The sequence below is a fragment of the Salvelinus fontinalis genome, chromosome 30, assembly GCF_029448725.1.
Source record: "Salvelinus fontinalis isolate EN_2023a chromosome 30, ASM2944872v1, whole genome shotgun sequence".
In the NCBI taxonomy this organism is placed as follows: Eukaryota; Metazoa; Chordata; class Actinopteri; order Salmoniformes; family Salmonidae; genus Salvelinus; species Salvelinus fontinalis.
Genome location: NC_074694.1, coordinates 17653255 through 17674633, shown reverse-complemented (window position 1 = coordinate 17674633; position 21379 = coordinate 17653255). Strand labels below are relative to the sequence as shown.

General features: G+C 44.2%; 1 long non-coding RNA gene across 1 annotated transcript; it reads right to left on the bottom strand.

Moving 5' to 3' along the window:
* Window positions 1–2751: 2751 nt before the first annotated feature.
* On the bottom strand, window positions 2752–21360 carry LOC129828747 (uncharacterized). Its single transcript, XR_008755289.1, has 4 exons — window positions 19720–21360; window positions 16077–18395; window positions 5510–5874; window positions 2752–5354 (listed from the first exon to the last, which is right to left on the bottom strand). It is a non-coding gene; the product is annotated as an uncharacterized LOC129828747 (long non-coding RNA).
* Window positions 21361–21379: the final 19 nt, after the last annotated feature.

Genomic DNA, 21379 nt, shown 5'->3' with positions numbered 1-21379 from the left:
CTCAAGGTATTAAACGATATCATAACCGCCATAGATAAAAGACAGTCGTCTTCATCGACCTGGCCAAGGCTTTCGACTCTGTCAATCACCGTATTCTTATCGGCAGACTCAACCGCCTTGGTTTCTCTAATGACTGCCTCGCCTGGTTCACTAACTACTTCTCAGATAGAGTTCAGTGTGTCAAATCGGAGGGCCTGTTGTCCGGACCTCTGGCAGTCTCTATGGGGGTACCACAGGGTTCAATTCTCGGGCTGACTCTTTTCTCTGTATATATCAACGATGTCGCTCTTGCTGCGGGTGATTCTCTGATCCACCTCTACGCAGACGACACCATGCTGTATACATCTGGCTCTTCTTCGAACACTGTGTTAACAAACCTCCAAACAAGCTTCAATGCCATACAACACTCCTTCCATGGCCTCCAACTGCTCTTAAGTGCTAGTAAAACTAAATGCATGCTTTTCAACCGATCGCTGCCCGCACCTGCGCGCCCGACTAGCATCACTATTCTGGACGGTTCTGACTTAGAATATGTGGACAACTACAAATACCTAGGTGTCTGGCTAGACTGTAAACTCTCCTTCCAGACTCACATTAAACATCTCCAATACAAAATTAAATCTAGAATTGGCTTCCTATTTTGCAACAAAGCCTCCTGCACTCACGCCGCCAATCATACCCTCGTAAAACTGACTAGCCTACCGATCTTTGACTTCGGCGATGTCATTTACAAAATAGCCTCCAACCCTCTACTCAGGAAATTGGATGCAGTCTATCACAGTGCCATCCGTTTTGTCACCAAAGCCCCATACACCACCCACCACTGCGACCTGTATGCTGTCGTTGGCTGGCCCTCGCTACATATTTGTCGCCAGACCCACTGGCTCCAGGTCATCTATAACTCTTTGCTAGGTAAAGCTCCACCTTTTCTCAGCTCACTGGTCACGATAGCAACACCCACCCATAGCACGCGCTCCAGCAGGTATATCTCACTGGTCATCCCCAAAGCCAACACCTCCTTTGGCCGCCTTTCCTTCCAGTTCTCTGCTGCCAATGACTGGAACGAATTGCAAAAATTGCTGAAATTGGAGACTTCTATCTCCCTCACTAATTTTAAACTTCAGCTAACCGATCGCTGCAGCTGTACACAGCCCATCTGTAAATAGCCCATCCAATCTACCTACCCCATCCCCATATTGTGTTTTATTTACTTTTTGCTCTTTGCACACCAGTATTTCTACTTGCACATCTATCGCTCCAGTGTTCCTTTGCTAAATTGTAATTACTTCGCTGCTATGGCCTATTTATTGCCTTACCTCCTCACGCCATTTGCACACCCTGTATATATACTTTTTTTCTATTGTGTTATTGACTGTTTGTTTGTTTATTCCATGTGTAACTCTGTTGTGTCGCTTTGCTTTGTCTTGACCAGGTTGTAGTTGTAAATGAGAACTTGTTCTCAATTGGCCTACCTGGTTAAATAAAAAAACTGTGCGCTCAAAAGATGGTACCAAAATTACAGTTTATGACTGATTATTCAAATTATAGCCTCCAGCTTTTGTAAGTTTGTCCTTCCAACTTCCTTCTCATGAAATGTAATCCCATTAGTTTACATGTGAAAGATGGTTAGTCCAAGGCTTATGAGATCTCCCTGGCTGTTAGCTTTTTAAATTGGATAAAAATTGCACAACTACACAACCCCAGTGTGTTGTAACGTGGTTATGTCTAATGAAAAAGACAATTTTTGGTCCAGTAACAACATTTACCTCACACCTACCAGAAACTCTTGAACTTGAGTGGGCTTGTAGGAATCTGGGATAAATATGAGCAGGGAACAATATGTAAATCAAATGTTATTGGTCACGTACACATATTTTGCAGATGTTATTGCGGGTGTAGTGAAATGCTTATGGTCCTAGCTCCAACAATGCAGTAATAACTAACAATACACACAAATCCTAAAAATAAAAATAAAGGAATTAAGAAATACAGAAATATTAGAGTGAGCAATGTCAAAGTCTGGAATATATACATTACTGTTCAAAAGTTTGGAGTCACTTAGAAATGTTCTTGTTTTAAAGAATAGCAAAAAACAATTGTCCATTGAAATAACATCATATTGATCAGAAATACAGTGTAGATATAGTTTAATGTTGTAAATGATTATTGTAGCTGGAAACGGCTTTTAATTTTTATGGAATATCTACATAGGTGTACAGAGGCCCATTATCAGTTGTGCCCCGGGGCCTCCCACTACTCGTTCTATTCTGGTTAGAGCCAGTTTGCGCTGTCCTGTGAAGGGAGTAGTACACAGTGTTGTACGAGATGTTCAGTTTCTTGGCAATTTCTTGCATGGAATAGTCTTCATTTCTCAGAACAAGAATAGACTGACGAGTTTCAGAAGAAAGTTCTTTGTTTTTGGACATTTTGAGCCTGTAATCGAACCCACAAATGCTGATGCTCCAGATACTAGTCTAAAGGAGGCTAGTTTTCAGCTGTGCTAACATAATTGCAAAATAGTTTTCTAATGATCAATTAGCCTTTTAAAATGATAAACTTGGATTAGCTAACACAACGTGGCATTGGAACACAGGAGTGATGGTTGCTGATAATGGGCCTCTGTACGCCTATGTTGATATTCCATAAAAAAATCTGCTGTTTCCAGCTACAATAGTCATTTACAACACTAACAATGTCTACACTGTATTACGGATCAATTTGATGTTATTTTAAAGGACAAAAATGTGCTATTCTTTCAAAAACAAGGACATTTCTAAGTGACCCCAAAATTTGAACGGTAGTGTACGTACAGTATATGATGTGTATGGACAGTATATGAATAGAAGAGGTGTGTATAGCAGTAGTAATATAGGATGGTGTGTATAGACATTATGGACAGTATATGAATAGAAGAGGTGTGTATAGCAGTAGTTATATAGGATGGTGTGTATAGACATTATGGACAGTATATGAATAGAGGATGGTGTGTACAGCAGTAGCTATATACTGTATGATGAGCCTTGATTAGAATACAGTATATACATATGAAGTGAGTTTAACAGTTTGTAAACATTATTAAAGTGACTAGCGTTCAATGACTATGTACAGTACATAGGGCAGCAATCTCTAAGGTGCAGGGTAGAGTACTGGGTGGTAGCCGGCAAATAACAGTGACTAAAGTTAAAGGCAAGGTACTGGGCAGAGGCCGGCTAGTGGTGACTATTTAACCTTCTGATGGCCTGGAGATAGAAGCTGTTTTTCAGTCTCTCTGTCCCAGCTTTGATGCACCTGTACTGTCTCCGCCTTCTAGATGGTAGCGGGGTTAACAGACCAGGGCTCGGGTGGCTGAGGTCCTTGATGATCTTCTTGGCCTTCCTGTGACACTGGGTGCTGTAGATGTCCTCGAGGGCAGGCAACGTGCCCCCGGTGATGTGTTGGGCTGACCGCACCACACTCTGGAGAGCAGTGCAGTTGCCGTTCCAAGCGGTTGTCAGTGATGTGCACACTGAGGAACTTGAAGCTTTTCACCCTCTCAACCGCGGCCCCGTCAAAGTGTATATGAGGGCATGCTCCCTCTGCAGTCTCCCTAAGTCCACGATCAGCCCCTTCAGTTTGTTTTATGCCGCGGGAGTTTATTTTCATGGCACTACTCCACCATGGCCCTCACCTCCTCCCTATAGGCTGTCTTGTTGTTTTTGGTAATCAGGCCTACCACTGTTGTGTCGTCTGCAAACTAGATGTATGTTATGAAGATAGTAATACCACATTTGTTAACAGCATAACTGGAGAAAATTGTTATTTTTTTTCTGTGTATTCAACCATCTACAATTTAGCCTCTTTTCAGCAGGTATTCTGTTCTATTGTTCTTCTAGAATTCTGTTATAGTCTTATAGAACTAGTTGGTTCTATTGTATTCATGCAATGTGTTTTCTTCTCTAAAAGTTTGAGCATTTAAGGTCGGGACCTGCGAAAAAGTTTATTGTTCAATATCCAGGAATGTCCAAAATAAATTTGTTCTTCTTCATCTCAACCCCATGGAAAATACATACATACCCACACAGGTTGGAGAAGTTGAAGCAGAAGGTCTACCATATTATGACGCACTTAAAGCTGGTTAGTTGTAAAGTGCCTTGCTCAAGGGCAGAATGAACCTGAGCTTCTGATGTCAACCAGCAACAGGAAGTCAAATGCTTAGTATACAACCTTGGATTGACTTCTACTTACTTCTAGCCCTGCTAGGAATCTCAAATTCCCAATACCGGGGCCTTGAAATAACAGCACACCACAGAACATAGTCTATTTTGGGCCACTGCACTAACTGGCACAGAATCAAGACATAGGGAGTTGAAAAAAAGTAATGTTCATACAAGGACTAGTAGTGGTCAGTAGGTGCTTCAAAACATATTTGTGACCGTTGTAGCCTAAAATCTTGTAATCTTTCCACAATAACATATTTACAAGCATTGTAACCTGTAAAAAAATATAACTCCAGTCACAATATTGAAACAGTAATCGAAAATAAGACGTGCAAAAATGAATTTGTTGCAGCAAACAACTCACAAATTTGCTGCAAACTAGTGTGCCACAGAATGTTGCAAGAAACTGCAAATGTTTGCCACTAGTGGTGAATCTGTGGCAAACAATTGGCAACAATAATATTTATTGCCACTAGTGGCAAACAGTTTGCCAGAAGTTGTTTCCTGGCAGACTATTCTCTCAAGATTCTATTTGAACCTGTGGCAACATTTATTCCCACTAGTGGGAAACAACTTACCAGATGTCGTTTCTGGTGAACACATGAGCTGCAAGATCAGTAACCGTTGATGCCCAATCGGGGGATTCAAAAAATCTGTTGAAAATGGAAACCAAGCCATCTAGCTAGGTACCTACCAAAGTCATTCGGTGAGTGTTTACCTTATTAAACTTCCTAATACACTTGACCATTTATTAGCTAAATGATGCCTAGTTAGCAATGTAATGTTTAATTGCGTTACACTAGTAGCTACGGAACAAAAAAACAAGTGTATTTTTATTTTGTATTGTCTTTTACCAGATCTATTGTTATATTATCCTACATTAATTTTACATTTCCACAAACTTCAAAGTGTTTCCTTTCAAATGGTATTAAGAATATGCATATCCTTGCTTCAGGTCCTGAGCTACAGGCAGTAAGATTTGAGTATGTCATTTTAGGCAAAAATTGAAAAAAAAGCGTCCGATCCTTAAGAGGTTTTAACTTGTTCTGTTGTTATTGTTCAGTGATCTCAGGACTGTCTGATTCAGGAGTGTCGAATTCCTCCCAGAGTTTGAGAGTTTATCCATAAAATCAGCTATACATGTTGGTGCCACGGGCCCTGTGGAAAGGATGGGAAGAAGGGGGGGGGGGGGGGGATTAGAAGTGTCTGGAGAGCAGTGTACATGGTGAGGAAAATAAGAAAAAAAGGACAACAGAAGAGATGAAAGGGGAACAGAGTAAAGGAAAAGAGTGAAATTATTTTAAATAATTTACCTCTGGGACAAGTTGGTAGCTCGATGCATGACATTCTCCACATTCTTCAATCATTTGGAATGCCTTTGTGAGTGATGTGTCAAGGGCTGAGTCTGCAGCTCTTTTCTCCCTTCTTCTACTGCTGCTGCTCTGTGGCATTGGTGAGGAGCAAGCCAGTGGAGTAGGTCTTGGAGGTGGGCCCAGTATGGAGCTTCCCAGGTCCTGCATGGAGATTGTTTCTAATTCTGCAACTCAGTGCGGGAGATGGGCTGGGGGCCGATCACCAGTCAGTACTGGGGGCAGAGGTTGTGCTTCGGGCCGGTGAACAAACAGTGTTGGGGAACAGAGAACAAAACTAGGTGCTGTCTCCATTCATTGGTGTTTGTCTTGAAAATAAAAAAGTAGAGGGTTATTTAGTACAGATCCAAAACAATAATGAACATGAAATATCATTAACAGAGACTACAATATTAAATGTTGCAAACATTTGAGTAGAGTTGAGTAGGCCTGGACTGACCTAGTTACTCAACTCTGCTCAAAAGTTGGCAATATTTTGACTTGCTACCAAACTGACTTTGGTGTTACCAATGTGGGAATCTTATGATTTTCTTTCTCTGACAAAATTATGTTTGATCAAAAGTTATGAAGATCTTCAGTTTGTTGGCTTGCTTTCTCTGTAGGAGTATGCTGCCAGACTAGCTAGCCACTAGCCAGCCAAGTAGTTAGCTCTAACTATTGTTAGCAAAACATTGCTACTCTTTTCATCAACTACAATAGAAAATACAACATATCTCCCCCTGTGGTGAAGAACGCATGTTGCTTTGTATCCCCAGGTGTCACGTGCCGAACAAGCCAGCAGCAACATTTCTGCAGTAGCATTTCCACCGGCATCTCCACTGCGGCCCTTGTTCATTTTCTTTGCCTTGACGAACTTGTTGTGAACCCTACAAGTGGTTGGGTCGGACCCCAGCAACCTCAGTCCACAAATTGGCATTTACATGCTGGTTTTTATATAATACATTGCAAGAATGGTAGTGGTGAAGGTACTTCTGTACATCCTCGGTCAATCGATGCTCGAAGTAGTCGTTTGCCATGTTGAATTCACACTGAGTGAATAAACTCGCATCACCCCTACAAATCAAATTTTATTTGTCACATACACATGGTTAGCAGATGTTACTGCGAGTGTAGCGAAATGCTTGTGCTTCTAGTTCCGACAATGCAGTAATAACCAACGAGTAATCTAACCTAACAATCCCACAACTACTACCTTATACACACAAGTGTAAAGGGATAAAGAATATGTACATAAAGATATATGAATGACTGATGGTACAGAACGGCATAGGCAAGATGCAGTAGATGGTATCGAGCACAGTATATACATATGAGATGAGTAATGTAGGGTATGTAAACATAAAAGTGCATAGTTTAAAGTGGCTAGTGATACATGTATTACATAAAGATGGCAAGATGCAGTAAATGATATAGAGTACAGTATATACATATACATTATATTAAGTGGCATTGTTTAAAGTGGCTAGTGATACATTTATCAATTTCCATCAATTCCCATTATTAAAGTGAGCTGGAGTTGAGTCAGTATGTTGGCAGCAGCCACTCAATGTTAGTGATGGCTGTTTAACAGTCTGATGGCCTTGAGATAGAGACTGAAAAACAGCTTCTCAGTCCCTGCTTTGATGCACTGACCTCGCCTTCTGGATGATAGCGGGGTGAACAGGCAGTGGCTCGGGTGGTTGTTGTCCTTGATGATCTTTATGGCCTTCCTGTGACATCGGGTGGTGTAGCTGTCCTGGAGGGCAGGTAGATTGCCCCCGGTGATGCGCAGACCTCACTACCCTCTGGAGAGTCTTACGGTTGTGGGCGGAGCAGTTGCCGTTCCAGGCAGTGATACAGCCCGACAGGATGCTCTCGATTGTGCATCTGTAGAAGTTTGTGAGTGCTTTTGGTGACAAGCCAAATTTCTTCAGCCTCCTGAGGTTGAAGAGGCGCTGCTGCGCCTTCTTCACAACGCTGTGTGTGTGGGTGGACCAATTTAGTTTGTCCGTGATGTGTACGCCAAGGAACTTAAAACTTACTACCCTCTCCACTACTGTCCCGTCGATGTGGATAAGGGGGTGCTCCCTCTGCTGTTTCCTGAAGTCCACAGTAATCTCCTTTGTTTTGTTGACGTTGAGTGTGAGGTTATTTTCCTGACACCACACTCCGAGGGCCCTCACCTCCCTGTAGGCCGTCTCGTCGTTGTTGGTAATCAAGCCTACCACTGTAGTGTCGTCTGCAAACTTGATAAATGAGTTGGAGGCGTGCATGGCCACGCAGTCGTGGGTGAACAGGGAGTACAGGAGAGGGCTCAGAACGCACCCTTGTGGGGCCCCAGTGTTGAGGATCAGCGGGGTGGAGATGTTGTTACCTACCCTCACCACCTGGGGGCGGCCCGTCAGGAAGTCCAGTACCCAGTTGCACAGGGCGGGGTCGAGACCCAGGGTCTCGAGCTTGATGACGAGTTTGGAGGGTACTATGGTGTTAAATGCTGAGCTGTAGTCGATGAACAGCATTCTCACATAGGTATTCCTCTTGTCCAGATGGGTTAGGGCAGTGTGCAGTGTGGTTGCGATTGCGTCGTCTGTGGACCTATTGGGGCGGTAAGCAAATTGGAGTGGGTCTAGGGTATCAGGTAGGGTGGAGGTGATATGGTCCTTGACTAGTCCCTCAAAGCACTTCATGATGACGGAAGTGAGTGCTACGGGGCGGTAGTCATTTAGCTCAGTTACCTTAGCTTTCTTGGGAACAGGAACAATGGTGGCCCTCTTGAAGCATGTGGGAACAGCAGACTGGGATAAGGATTGATTGAATATGTCCGTAAACACACCAGCCAGCTGGTCTGCGCATGCTCTGAAGACACGGCTGGGGATGCCGTCTGGGCCTGCAGCCCTGCGAGGGTTAACACGTTTAAATGTTTTACTCATGTTGGCTGCAGTGAAGGAGAGTCCGCAGGTTTTGGTAGCGGGCCGTGTCAGTGGCAGTGTATTGTCCTCAAAGCGAGCAAGGAAGTTATTTAGTCTGTCTGGGAGCAAGACATCCTGGTCCGCGACGGGGCTAGTTTTCCTTTTGTAATCCGTGATTGACTGTAGACCCTGCCTCTTGTGTCTGAGCTGTTGAATTGCAACTCTACTTTACTCTATACTGACGCTTAGCTTGTTTGATTGCCTTGCGGAGGGAATAGCTACACTGTATTCGGTCATGTTTCCGGTCACCTTTCCCTGGTTAAAATCAGTGGTTCGTGCGAATGCTGCCATCAATCCACGGTTTCTGGTTTGGGAATGTTTTAATAGTTGCTGTGGGTACGACATCGCCGATGCACTTTCTAATGAACTCGCTCACCGAATCAGCGTATTCGTCAATGTTGTTGTTGGACGCAATGCGGAACATATCACAATCTACGCGATCGAAGCAGTCTTGAAGCATGGAATCAGATTGGTCGGACCAGCGTTGAACAGACCTGAGCGTGGGAGCTTCTTGTTTTAGTTTCTGTCTGTAGGCTGGAAGCAACAAAAATGGAGTCTTGGTCAGCTTTTCCGAAAGGAGGGTGGGGGAGGGCCTTATATACGTGACAAATCACCGACAAAGGGGCAGACTTAGGTTTAGAACTTTACCTTGCCTCCAGAAAAAATGCTGTGTGCCCGAACAGCAGAAAAAACCCTAAATGAAATCCAAAACTAACAAAAACTTCACAAACTGTCATCATAATATATGCAAAATCCACCGAACTGTTTCGGTTGGGAAGCATGCGGACGCCTTAAACATCCCTTTTTTCCTGAGTTTATTCCCTACATAGCAGCTATGGGCCCTGGTCAAAAGTAGTGTGCTATACAGGGAATAGGGTGCCATCTGGGATGTAGACATTGTTTCACAAACTGGTTCCTCTTGTTACTGTGAGAAATTATGAACTGTTGGATACCTGATGGCGTATAGGCAAACTGTTTGAAATTATGAACAGAGAAGAATATGCAAGATATAGCCTGAAGAGAATAGATTCAAGTTTATCTACCTTTTTCAAAGACATTGTGCTAAACATCCTCTCACTGCCTCCCGGGTGGCGCAGTGGTCTAGAGCACTGCATCGCAGTGCTAACTGCGCCACCAGAGTCTCTGGGTTCGCCCCCAGGCTCTGTCGCAGCCGGCCGCGACCGGGAGGTCCGTGGGGCGACGCACAATTGGGCTAGCGTCGTCCGGGTAAGGGAGGGTTTGGCCGGTAGGGATTTCCTTGTCTCATTGCGCTCCAGCGACTCCTGTGGCGGGCTGGGCGCAGTGCGTGCTAACCAAGGGGGCCAGGTGCACGGTGTTTCCTCCGACACATTGGTGCGGCTGGCTTCCAGGTTGGAGGCGCGCTATGTTAAAGAAGCAGTGCGGCTTGGTTGGGTTGTGCTTCGGAGGACGCATGACTTTCGATCTTCGTCTCTCCCGAGCCCGTACGGGAGTTGTAGCGATGAGACAAGATAGTAATTACTAGCGATTGGATACCACGAAAATTGGGGAAAAAAGGGGATTAAAAAAAAATAAAAAAATAAAAAAAAAAACATCCTCTCACTGTCAACTGCGTTCATTTTCAGCAAACTTAACATGTCTAAATATTTGTATGAACATATCAAGATTCAACAACTGAGAAAAACTGTACAAGTTCCACAGACATGTGACTAACAGAAATTGAATAATGTGTCCCTGAACAAAGGGGATCAAAATCAAAAGTAACAGTCAGTATCTGGTGTGGCCACCAGCTGCATTAAGTACTGCAGTGCATTTCCTCCTCATGGACTGCACCAGATTTGCCTGTTCTTACTTTGAGATGTTACGCCACTCTTCCACCAAGGCACCTGCAAGTTCCCAGACATTTCTGGGGGGAAAAGGCCCTAGCCCTCACCCTCCGATCCAACAGGTCCCAGACATGCTCAATGGGATTGAGATCCGAGCTCTTTGCTGACCATGGCAGAACAGGGACATTCCTGTCTTGCAGGAAATCAGGCACAGAACGAGCAGTATGGCTGGTGACATTGTCATGCTGGAGGGTCAAGATGAGCCTGCAGGAAGTGTACCACATCAGGGAGGAGGGTGTATTCCCTGTAGTGCACAGAGTTGAGATTTCCTGCAAGAACAACAAGCTCAGTCCGATGATGCTGTGACACACCGCCCCAGACCATGACGGACCCTCCTCCTCCAAATCGATCCTGCTCCAGAGTGCAGGTCTCGGTGTAACACTCATTCCTTCATCGATAAACGCAAATCCGACCATCCCCCCTAGTGAGACAAAACCGCAACTCGTCAGTGAAGAGCACTTTTTGCCAGTCCTGTCTGGTCCAGCAACGGTGGGTTTGTGCCCATAGGCGACGTTGTTGCCGGTGATGTCTGGTGAGGAACTGCCTTACAACAGGCCTACAAGCCCTCAGTCCAGCCTCTCACGGACAGTATGAGCACCGATGGAGGGATTGTGCGTTCCTGGTGTAACTCGTGCAGTTGTTGTTGCCATCCTGTACCTGTCCCACAGGTGTGATGTTCGGATGTACTGATCCTGTGCAGGTGTTGTTACACGTGGTCTGCCACTGTGGATGATCAGCTGTCTGTCCTGTCTCTTTGTAGCGCTGTCTTAGGCGTCTCACAGTACAGACATTGCAATTTATTGCCCTGGTCACAGCTGCAGTCCTCATGCCTTGGTGCAGTATGCCTAAGGCACTGTTACGTACACCTCTAGGAAGAGTGAACGCAACACCCCGCTACAACTCAACTCCCCATGGAGTGAAAGATGTATGGGACTAAGTGCGAGTAAGGATGACTTAAGCAGAGAATTTACCGTTTACTGGGAATTTATGTATTCCTTCATACGGTAAATTTGGGGAAAAGGGCTGGACAGAACCAAAGCAAAGAAAGTAAATGTCAAAGCCCCCTCTCCTGTCTTACCTGCTTACCTAATTTAGCACCACCTGGTGCGCTAACCAAAATACAGGGGATGGTCGCCCAGGTCTTACCTAGTGTGCATAGACATAGTACATACTACGGGTATATGTATGCCCACAGGCCTCTTGCCTAAGCACTCCCTAGGTGCCTTCCCCTTCCCACCTGGGAAAAAATGAAACAGAATAATACAAACTACTTCACAACAAAAACCTGATAAAAAAAACCTGAGGACATTAAAGAAGCTCTCTCTGAGCAACAAACTAACACAGAACATAACAATCAGCTCTCTCAGTAACAACTAACATAGTACATACCAAATCTCTTTCTGCGAAACAACCAACATATGATATTACCCTCAGCTCTATTAACCACAACCAACACAGGACACACTAATCATCTCCCCTCTGAACAACAGAACACTGGCTTAAATAGCTGGAGAAGGAGTCTGTAATGGGATACAGCTGTATCCTGACAAGGGGGCGTGGTCAGCTCTCCAATTAGCAATGGGGCCAATCAGCTGCTTGGGGGAATTTCAGGTAGCCATCCTGAAACACACAAATACAAACAAAACCACAACACAGAAACTGGGGTACGTAACAGGCACGTTCACACAGATGAGCAGGGACCCTGGGCATCTTTCTTTTGGTGTTTTTCAGAGTCAGTAGAAAGGCCTCTTTAGTGTCCTAAGTTTTCATACCTGTGACCTTAATTGCCTACCGTCTGTAAGCTGTTAGTGTTTTAACGACCGTTCCACAGGTACATGTTCATTAATTGTTTATGGTTCATTGAACAAGGATGGGAAACAGTTTTTAAACCCTTTACAATGAAGATCTGTGAAGTTATTTGGATTTTTACGAATGATCTTTGAAAGACAGGGTCCTGAAAAAGGGGCGTATCTTTTTTTGCTGAGTATATATAGAAAAGGAAAACCCGTACTCACTGAAACTCAACTTTCCGTTTGATTATGAAATATTGAGTTTAGCAAGCCAATTGTTGCTTTATAGAACTAAAAAGGGTTCAAAAGCTTGCTTTTATGACCCTAAAAAGCACCCTTATTTTTAATAGTGTACTGTATTCGTAGGAGTGATTAGTGACTAGGAGTGATTCATTTCCCTGCCTGCCTGTACACAGCTACAGTAGACTCTGTTGATGGTCTATTAATTTTGCGTGAGAGAGTGTTAACATGAATCTAATCATATATTAAATCAAGTAACCAACTGGCCAGCACACGCAAGATTTGGTTCTGGGATCTGATATGATCACACACATGCACACACACATACACACCAGAGTGGAGCGTTACAGTCATGGAGGTGTTCTCTGTCAGCACGCTGCATCTGATGCCAGTCTAGCAGTTCTGTAAAGACCTTGCCAGCTTGCCTTGAAAGAGAAAGGTGTGTATGTGGAGTGGATAGTGGGAGAAAAGAGAGATAGTGGTGTAAAGGGGGAAGAGAGAGAGGTGCTGGGGGACAGAGATGTCATGCCCATTGGGGGCACGTACCCCTTCAGATTTAATAATAATACTAGCCACCTAGCAATTTTTGAAGTTGGCTTTAGCTAGCCCAGATATGTTCCTTATCTGAAAACAAGCCTCCCTAAATTTTATCGAATCCGCGACCTCGGCTGGCAAAATCTGAATCATTGTTACTCTAACTTCCGCGACGCATACAAAGCTCTCCCTCGCCCTCCTTTTGGCTAATCTGACCATGACTCCATTTTGTTGCTCCCAGCCTATAGACAGAAACTAAAACCGGAAACGCCTGTGCTCAGGTCTGTTCAACGCTGGTCCGACCAATCTTATTCCACGCTTCAAGATTGCTTCGATCACGTGGACTGGGATATGTTCCGGATAGCGTCGAACAACAACATTGATGTATACTCTGATTCGGTGAGAGAGTTTATTAGCAAGTGCATCGGTGATGTTGTACCCACGGCGACAATTAAAACTTTCCCCAACCAGAAACAGTGGATTGATGGCAGCATTCGCGCAAAACTGAAAGCGTGAAACACTGCTTTTTAATCAGGTCAAGGCGACCAGAAACATGACAGAATACAAACAGTGTAGCTATTCCCTCCGCAAGGCAATCAAACAAGCTAAGCATCAGTATAGAGACAAAGTAGAGTCACAATTCAACAGCTGAGACACGAGAGGTATGTGGCAGGGTCTACAGTCAATCACGGACTACAAAAAGAAAACCAGCCCTGTCGCGAACCCCGATGTCTAGCTCCCAGAGAAACTAAACCGCATCTTTGCTCGCTTTGAGGACCATACAGTGCCACCGACACGGCCCGCTACCAAAACATGCGGCCTCTCCTTCACCGCAGCCAATGTGTGTAAAACATTTAAACGTGTTAACCCTCGCAAGGCTGCCGGCCCAGACGGCATCCCTAGCCGCGTCCTCAGAGCATGCGCAGACCAGCTGGCTGGTGTGTTTACGTACATATTCAATCAATCCCTATCCCAGTCTGCTGTTCCCACATGCTTCAAGAGGGCCACCATTGTTCCTGTTCACAAGACAGTGAAGGTAACTGAGCTAAACGACTATCGCCCCGTAGCACTCACTTCCGTCATCATGAAGTGCTTTGAGAGACTAGTCAAAGATCATATCACCTCCACCCTACCTGACACCCTAGACCCACTCCAATTTGCTTACCGCCCCAATAGGTCCACAGACGACGCAATCGCAATCACACTGCCCGGACCCATCTGGACAAGAGGAATACCCATTGGGGGCGGTCAGCAAATTGTGTAAGAATGCTGTTCCTCAACTACAGCTCAGCATTTAACACCATAGTACCCTCCAAACTCGACATTAAGCTCGAGACCCTGGGTCTCGACCCCGCCTTGTGCAACTGGGTCCTGGACTTTGACGGGACACCCCCAGGTGGTGAGGGTAGGAAACAACATCTCCACCCCGCTCATCCTCAACACTGGGGCCCCACAAGCGTGTGTTCTCACCCCTCTTCTGTACTCCCTGATCACCCACGACTGCGTGGCCATGCACGCCTCCAACTCAATCATCAAGTTTGCAGACGACACTACAGTGGTAGGCTTGATTACCAACAACGACGAGACGGCCTACAGGGAGGAGGTGAGGGCCCTCGGAGTGTGGTGTCAAGAAAATAACCTCACACTCAACGTCAACAAAACAAAGGAGATGATCATGGACTTCAGGAAACAGCAGAGGGAGCACCCCCCGATCCACATCGACAGGACACTAGTGGAGAAGGTGGAAAGTTTTAAGTTCCTCGGCGTACACATCACAGACAAACTGAAATGGTCAAACCACACAGACAGCGTGGTGAAGAAGGCGCAACAGCGCCTCTTCAACCTCAGGAGGCTTAAGAAATTTGGCTTGTCACCAAAAACACACAAACTTTTACAGATGCACAATCGAGCATCCTGTCGGGCTGTATCACTGCCTGGTATGGCAACTTCTCCACCCACAACCGTAAGGCTCTCCAGAGGGTAGTGAGGTCTGCACAACGCATCACTGGGGGCAAACTACCTGCTCTCCATGACACCTACACCACCCGATGTCACAGGAAGGCCAAAAAGATCACCAAGGACAACAACCACTCGAGCCACTGCCTGTTCACCCCGCTATCATCCAGAAGGCGAGGTCAGTACAGGTCCATCAAAGCTGGGACCGAGAGACTGAAAAACAGCTTCTATCTCAAGGCCATCAGACCTTTAAACAGCCATCACTAACATTGAGTGGCTGCTGCCAACATACTGACTCAAATCTTTAGCCACTTAATAATACAAAAATGGATGTAATAAATGTATCACTAGTCACTTTAAAAAATGACACTTTATATAATGTTTACATACCCTACATTACTCATCTCATATGTGTATACTGTACTCTATACCATCTACTGCATCTTGCCTATGCCGTTCGGCCATCGCTCCATATATATATCCATATATTTATATGTACATATTCATATCTTTATACTTGTGTGTATAAGGTAGTTGTTGTGAAATTGTTAGATTACTTGTTAGATATTACTGCATGGTCGGAACTAGAAGCATAAGCATTTTGCTACTCTCGCATTAACATCTGCTAACCATATGTATATGACCAATAACATTTTATTTGAATCTCCCAACCTCATAACTAGCTAACAGGAAGCCATTTCAGGCTATCAATCAAGTTACAGTAGCTAGCTTGTCTATCTTAGCTGGCATACCAGCTAGTAAGGTTGGTAGACTTTAGAAAAGCAAGCAACAACTAAATGAAACGAATAGGACTCACATTCCTTTCAATATTTTACACAGATTTTAGCAGATGCAGAAAAGCATAGCTGGTTTCTTTAAAAAAAATAACCACCAGTCAGGAGGATAGAAACAGCTCAAGAGGTATGCAGAAAAATATACATAATATTTTTACATAGAATTAAGCGTAATGACTATTGCTCTAGATTGCAGGAAAAATCGGTTTCAGGTGTTAGAAAAATCCCTCCAAATGACCCCCAGCCATCCACATGTACTTAGTGCCCCCTAAGATTTTTGGGGTGCATGACTTCCCTACTGGTGGACATGAGCTCACCATAATAATGTAGTTAGTAGGGTAGTGTACATAGCCTGCAGATGGAACATTAGAATGTGAACTCACCTGGTAAAATAGATAGAGTATGTAGTAGGCACATCAACTAGGTTGTTGGGGAACAGGTTGAGAGCTTCAAGTACCGGTGTGTCCGCATCACTAAGGAACTGTCATGGTTCAAACACATCAACACAGTCCCGCAGAGGGCACGGCAATCCCTTTTCCCCCTCGGTTGGCTGAAAAGATTTGTCATGGTCCCTTAGATCCTCAAAAAGTTATACATTTACACCATTGAGAGCATCTTGACTGGCTGCATCACCGCTTGGTATGGCAACTGCTTGGCATCCAACAGCAAGGCACTACAGACGATATGCATACGGCTCAGTACATTACTGGGGCCGAGCTCCTTGCCATCCAGGACCTTTAAACCAGGCGGTGTCGGAGGAAGGCCCTAAAAATTGTCAAAGATTCCAGCCATCCAAGTCAGACTGTTCCCTTTGACTCTGCATGGCAAACGGTAGCAATGCACCAAGTGTGGAACCAACAGGATCCTGAACAGCTTCTACCCCCAAGGTATAAGACTCCTAAATTGTTAATTAAATAGTTAACCAATAGCTATCCAGAATATCTGCAATGACCCTTTTCGCACTAATCTCTTTTGTCAATCAATCAATCAATCAAATGTATTTACAGTTGAAGACGGAAGTTTACATACACCTTAGCCAAATACATTTAAACTCAGTTTTTCACAATTCCTGACATTTAATTCTAGTAACAATTCCCTGTCTTAGGTCAGTTAGGATCACCACTTTATTTGAATAATGCGAAATACCAGAATAATAGTAGAGAGAATGATTTATTTCAGCTTTAATTTCTTTCATCACATTCCCAGTGGGTCAGAAGTTTACATAAACTCAATTAGTGATTGGTAGCATTGCCTTTAAATTGTTTAACTTGGGTCAAACGTTTTGGGTAGCCTTCCACAAGCTTCCCACAATAAGTTGGGTGAAAGTTGGCCCATTACTCCTGACAGAGCTGGTGTAACTGAGTCAGGTTTGTAGGCCTCCTTGCTCGCACATGCTTTTTCAGTTCTGCCCACAACTTTTCTATAGCATTGAGGTCAGGGCTTTGTGATGGCCACTCCAATACTTTGACTTTGTTGTCCTTAAGCCATTTTGCCACAACTTTGGAAGTATGCTAGGGGTCATTGTTCATTTGGAAGACCCATTTGCGACCAAGCTTTAACTTCCTGACTGATGTCTTGAGATGTTGCTTCAATATATCCACATAATTTTCCTACCTCATGATGCCATCTATTTTGTGAAGTGCACCAGTCCCTCCTGCAGCAAAGCACCCCCACAACATGATGCTGCCACCCCCGTGCTTCACGGTTGGGAGGGTGTTCTTCGGTTTGCAAGCGTTCCCCTTTATTCTCCAAACTTAACGATGGTCATTATGGCCAAACAGTTATATTTTTGTTTCATCAGACCAGAGGACATTTCTCCAAAAAGTACGATCTTTGTCCCCATGTGCAGTTGCAAACCGTAGTCTGGCTTTTTAATGGAGGTTTTGGAGCAGTGGCTTCTTCCTTGCTGAGCAGCCTTTCAGGTTTTGTCAATATAGGACTTGTTTTACTGTGGATATAGATACTTTTGTACCTGATCCTCCAGCATCTTCACAAGGTCCTTTGCTGTTGTTCTGGGATTGATTTGCACTTTTCGCACCAAAGTACGTTAATCTCTAGGATACAGAACGCGTCTCCTTCTGACCCACTGGAATTGTGATACAGTGAATTATAAGTGAAATAATCTGTCTGTAAACAATTGTTGGAAAAATGACTTGTGTCATGCACAAAGTAGATGTTAACCGACTTGCCAAAACTATAGTTTGTTAGTGGTTGAAAAATGAGTTTTAATGACTCCATCCTAAGTGTATGTAAACTTCCGACTTCAACTGTATAAAGCCTGTTTTACATCAGCAGATGTCACAACGTGCTTATACAGAAACCCAGCCTAAAACCTCAAACAGCAAGCGATGCAGATGTAGATGCTCGGTGACTAGGAAAACTCCCTAGAAAGGCAGGAACCTAGTGAGGAACCAGGCTCTGAGGTGTGGTCAACCCTCTTCTGGCTGTGCCAGGTGGAGATTCTAAGACTACACTCTAAGAAAAAAAGGTGCTATCTATCTTCGGCTGTCCCCATTGGAGAACCCTTTGAAGAACACATTTTGGTTCCAGGTAGAACTCCAGGTAGAACTTTGGACAGCCAAAGAACACAGGCAGAAAAGTTGAAACTGGAGCAGCAGCATAACAAGTTTGACTGGGGACTGGGACAGTCAGGAGTCATCAGGCCAGGTAGTCCTGAGGCATGGTCCTAGGGCACAGGTCCTCTGGGAGGGGAGAGAGAGATATTGGATAATTAGAGGGAGCATACTTAAGATCACACAGGACACCAGATAAGACAGGATAATTTCACCAGATAGGACAGACTGACCCTAGACCCCTGGCACATAGACTTTTGCAGCATAGATACAGGAGGCTGAGATAAGGTGGATCGGGGCCATTGTGGCCTTGTCTGACGATATCCTTCCTGGTTGGCCCTGTCCGGGGTATAACCCCACCCACTTTACCAAAGCACAGCTTCCACACCACCAGATGGATATCTACAGACCACCAACTTACTACCCTGAGACAAGGCTGAGTATAGCCATCGAAGATCTGCTCCAACGCACAAGTCTGAGGACAGGAAGATCACATCAGTAACTCAATCCACTCAAGTTAAGTATAGCAACAACAACAAAGAACTGTCACGACACACCCCTCCTAAGGACATCATGGAAGAGCACTAGTAAGCCAGTGACTCAGTTCACGTAATAGGGTCAGAGGCAGAGAATCCCAGTGGAGAGAGGGAAGCCAGGCAAGGCAAAGACAGCAAGGGTGGTTATGTCTCATCACATACTCTGCTGTTACTGATATTATCTATCCCTACCGATATGTACCTATCTACCTCAATTACCTCATACCCCTGCACATTGACTCGGTACCTGTACCCCGTGTATACAGCCAAGTTATCGTTACTCATTGTGTACTTATTCCTTGTGTTATTATTTTTTACTATTTCTGTTTCGGTTTTCTGCATTGTTGGGAAGGGCCTGTAAGTAAGCATTTCACTGTTAGTCTACACCTGTTGTGACAAATTCAATTTTATTTGATCTATTTATTTTGAAAGAGAAAATATTCAGTCTAATAGGTTGTTAGCTTAGTAAAGAGAGGAAACAATACACAATACAGGATCTGGAAATGAGCCTACTTGGCAACTGGCCTTTTATCCTTGTTCAAATAAAGGTTATAATATCAGACAGTTGGGGAGTGGAATGAGATTGTTTGGCGATTATGTGTGAAAGACACACACACACATACATGCAGCCTATAGGAAGAGGGATGTGACAGGCTACAGCCTACTAAAATAATAAAGTTGTCCCTGCCAATGTTAGTCATTCTCTTTGGGTAGGTTAACACTAACTAAAAAGTCAAACCCCCCCCCCCAATTTCAATTTCAGCAATAGCATCTAATTTTAGACAAAATGTGTGATTTCACTACGCCCTTGGCTTACTCGTTGATCGTCTGTTATTTTCGACAACAATAGCTATAGCCAAAGAGGTGCTATAGACTAGCGCTCTACGCCCGAGTGTCTCTCTTTCAATGCATTTCACCTGGGAAGAGATAAGAGAGGCACATTCTCTCCGCCGCCACATCATCCTCCTCTCAGCAGCAGCTCGACCCTTCTCCGTGAAAGTGAACTGAATAGACAGAGTAGGTTAGTATGAAAATAGACGCTTTACAGGCACGCCTGGTGCTCACATGGATGACGTATGTCGCGCAGTGGAAAGTCGAGGGTGGATTCGGTTCAGTCAGTCAAGCTAGTTAATGCTGGCAACAGTAGCAGCATTGTGCTAGTTATAAAGGAACGTGATGTTTATATCGATGGGGAAATAACTTGGGAGTATTGGTCACCATCTCTAATTTTTTCCATCCCACTTGATAGCAGCCTACACGATAAATTACTTGTAATAGGCTATTGATAGTAACCATCTGGATGTCACCGGGATAGTCTACCGGTCAATGCTAGGGAGAGTTTGTGCTGCAAGCCAACAGCACAGCAACACGGGTCACCGTGTCCTTAGCTCCCGCTTGCTGCAGTAAATAGAGGGAAGTACTGTAGCTATACTGAACAAAAACATCAATGCAACATGTAAAGTGTTGGTCCCATGTTTCATTGGTCGCAAAAAAATATCCCATAAATGTTCCATACGCACAAAAAGCTTATTTCTCTCAAATGTTGTGCACAAATGTGTTTACACCTCTGTTAGTGAGCCTGACAGGCGTGGCATATCAAGAAGCTGATTAAACGGCATGATCATTACATAGGTGCATCTTGTGCTAGGGACAATAAAAGGCCACTCTTAAAATATGAAGTTTTGTCACACAACAATGCCACAGATGTCTCAAATTTTGAGGGAGCCTGCAATTGTCATGCTGACTGCAGGAATGTCCACCAGAGCTGTTGCCAGAGAATTGAATGTTAATTTCTCTACCATAAACCACCTCCAATGTCGTTAAAAACATTTTTTGGCCAGTATATCCAACTGGCCTCACAACTGCCGACCATGTATAACCACGCCAGCCCAGGAACTTCACATCTGGCTTCTTCACCTGTGGGATTGTCTGAGACAGCCACCCGGACAGCTGATGAAACAGAAGTATTTATGTCTGTAATAAAGCCCTTTTGTAGGGAAAAACTCATTGTGATTGTCTGGGCCTGGCTCCCAAGTGGGTGTGCCTATGCCCTCCCATGCCCAACCATGGCTGCACCCCTGCCCAGCCATGTGAAATCCATAGATGAGTGTTTAATGTGTTGCTGCCATGCTATGTTGTCGTTTTAGGTCTCTCTTTATGTAGTGTTGTGTTGTCTCTTGTCATGATGTGTGTTTTGTCCTATATTTGTATTTATTTATTTTTATTTTTAATCCCAGCACCCATCCCCGCAGGAGGCCGTCATTGTAAATAATAATATGTTCTTAACTGACTTGTCTAGTTAAATAAAGGTTAAATACAATTATAAATTCATTTCAATTGACTTATTTCCTTGTATGAACTGTAACTCAATAAAATCGTTAATTGTTGCATGGTGCGTCTATATTTTTGTTCAGTGTAGATAGTGTAGCCAATATCAATCAGGCCGGGGTGACAGCTAAAACATATTTATTGTAATGATTTTCACCGAAAATGTAGCCTACAAGTACCGCATTATTAACGTCTAACGTAGCTAGCTGGGAATGGCTCATCAGGAAGACAGATTGAACTGACTGAACC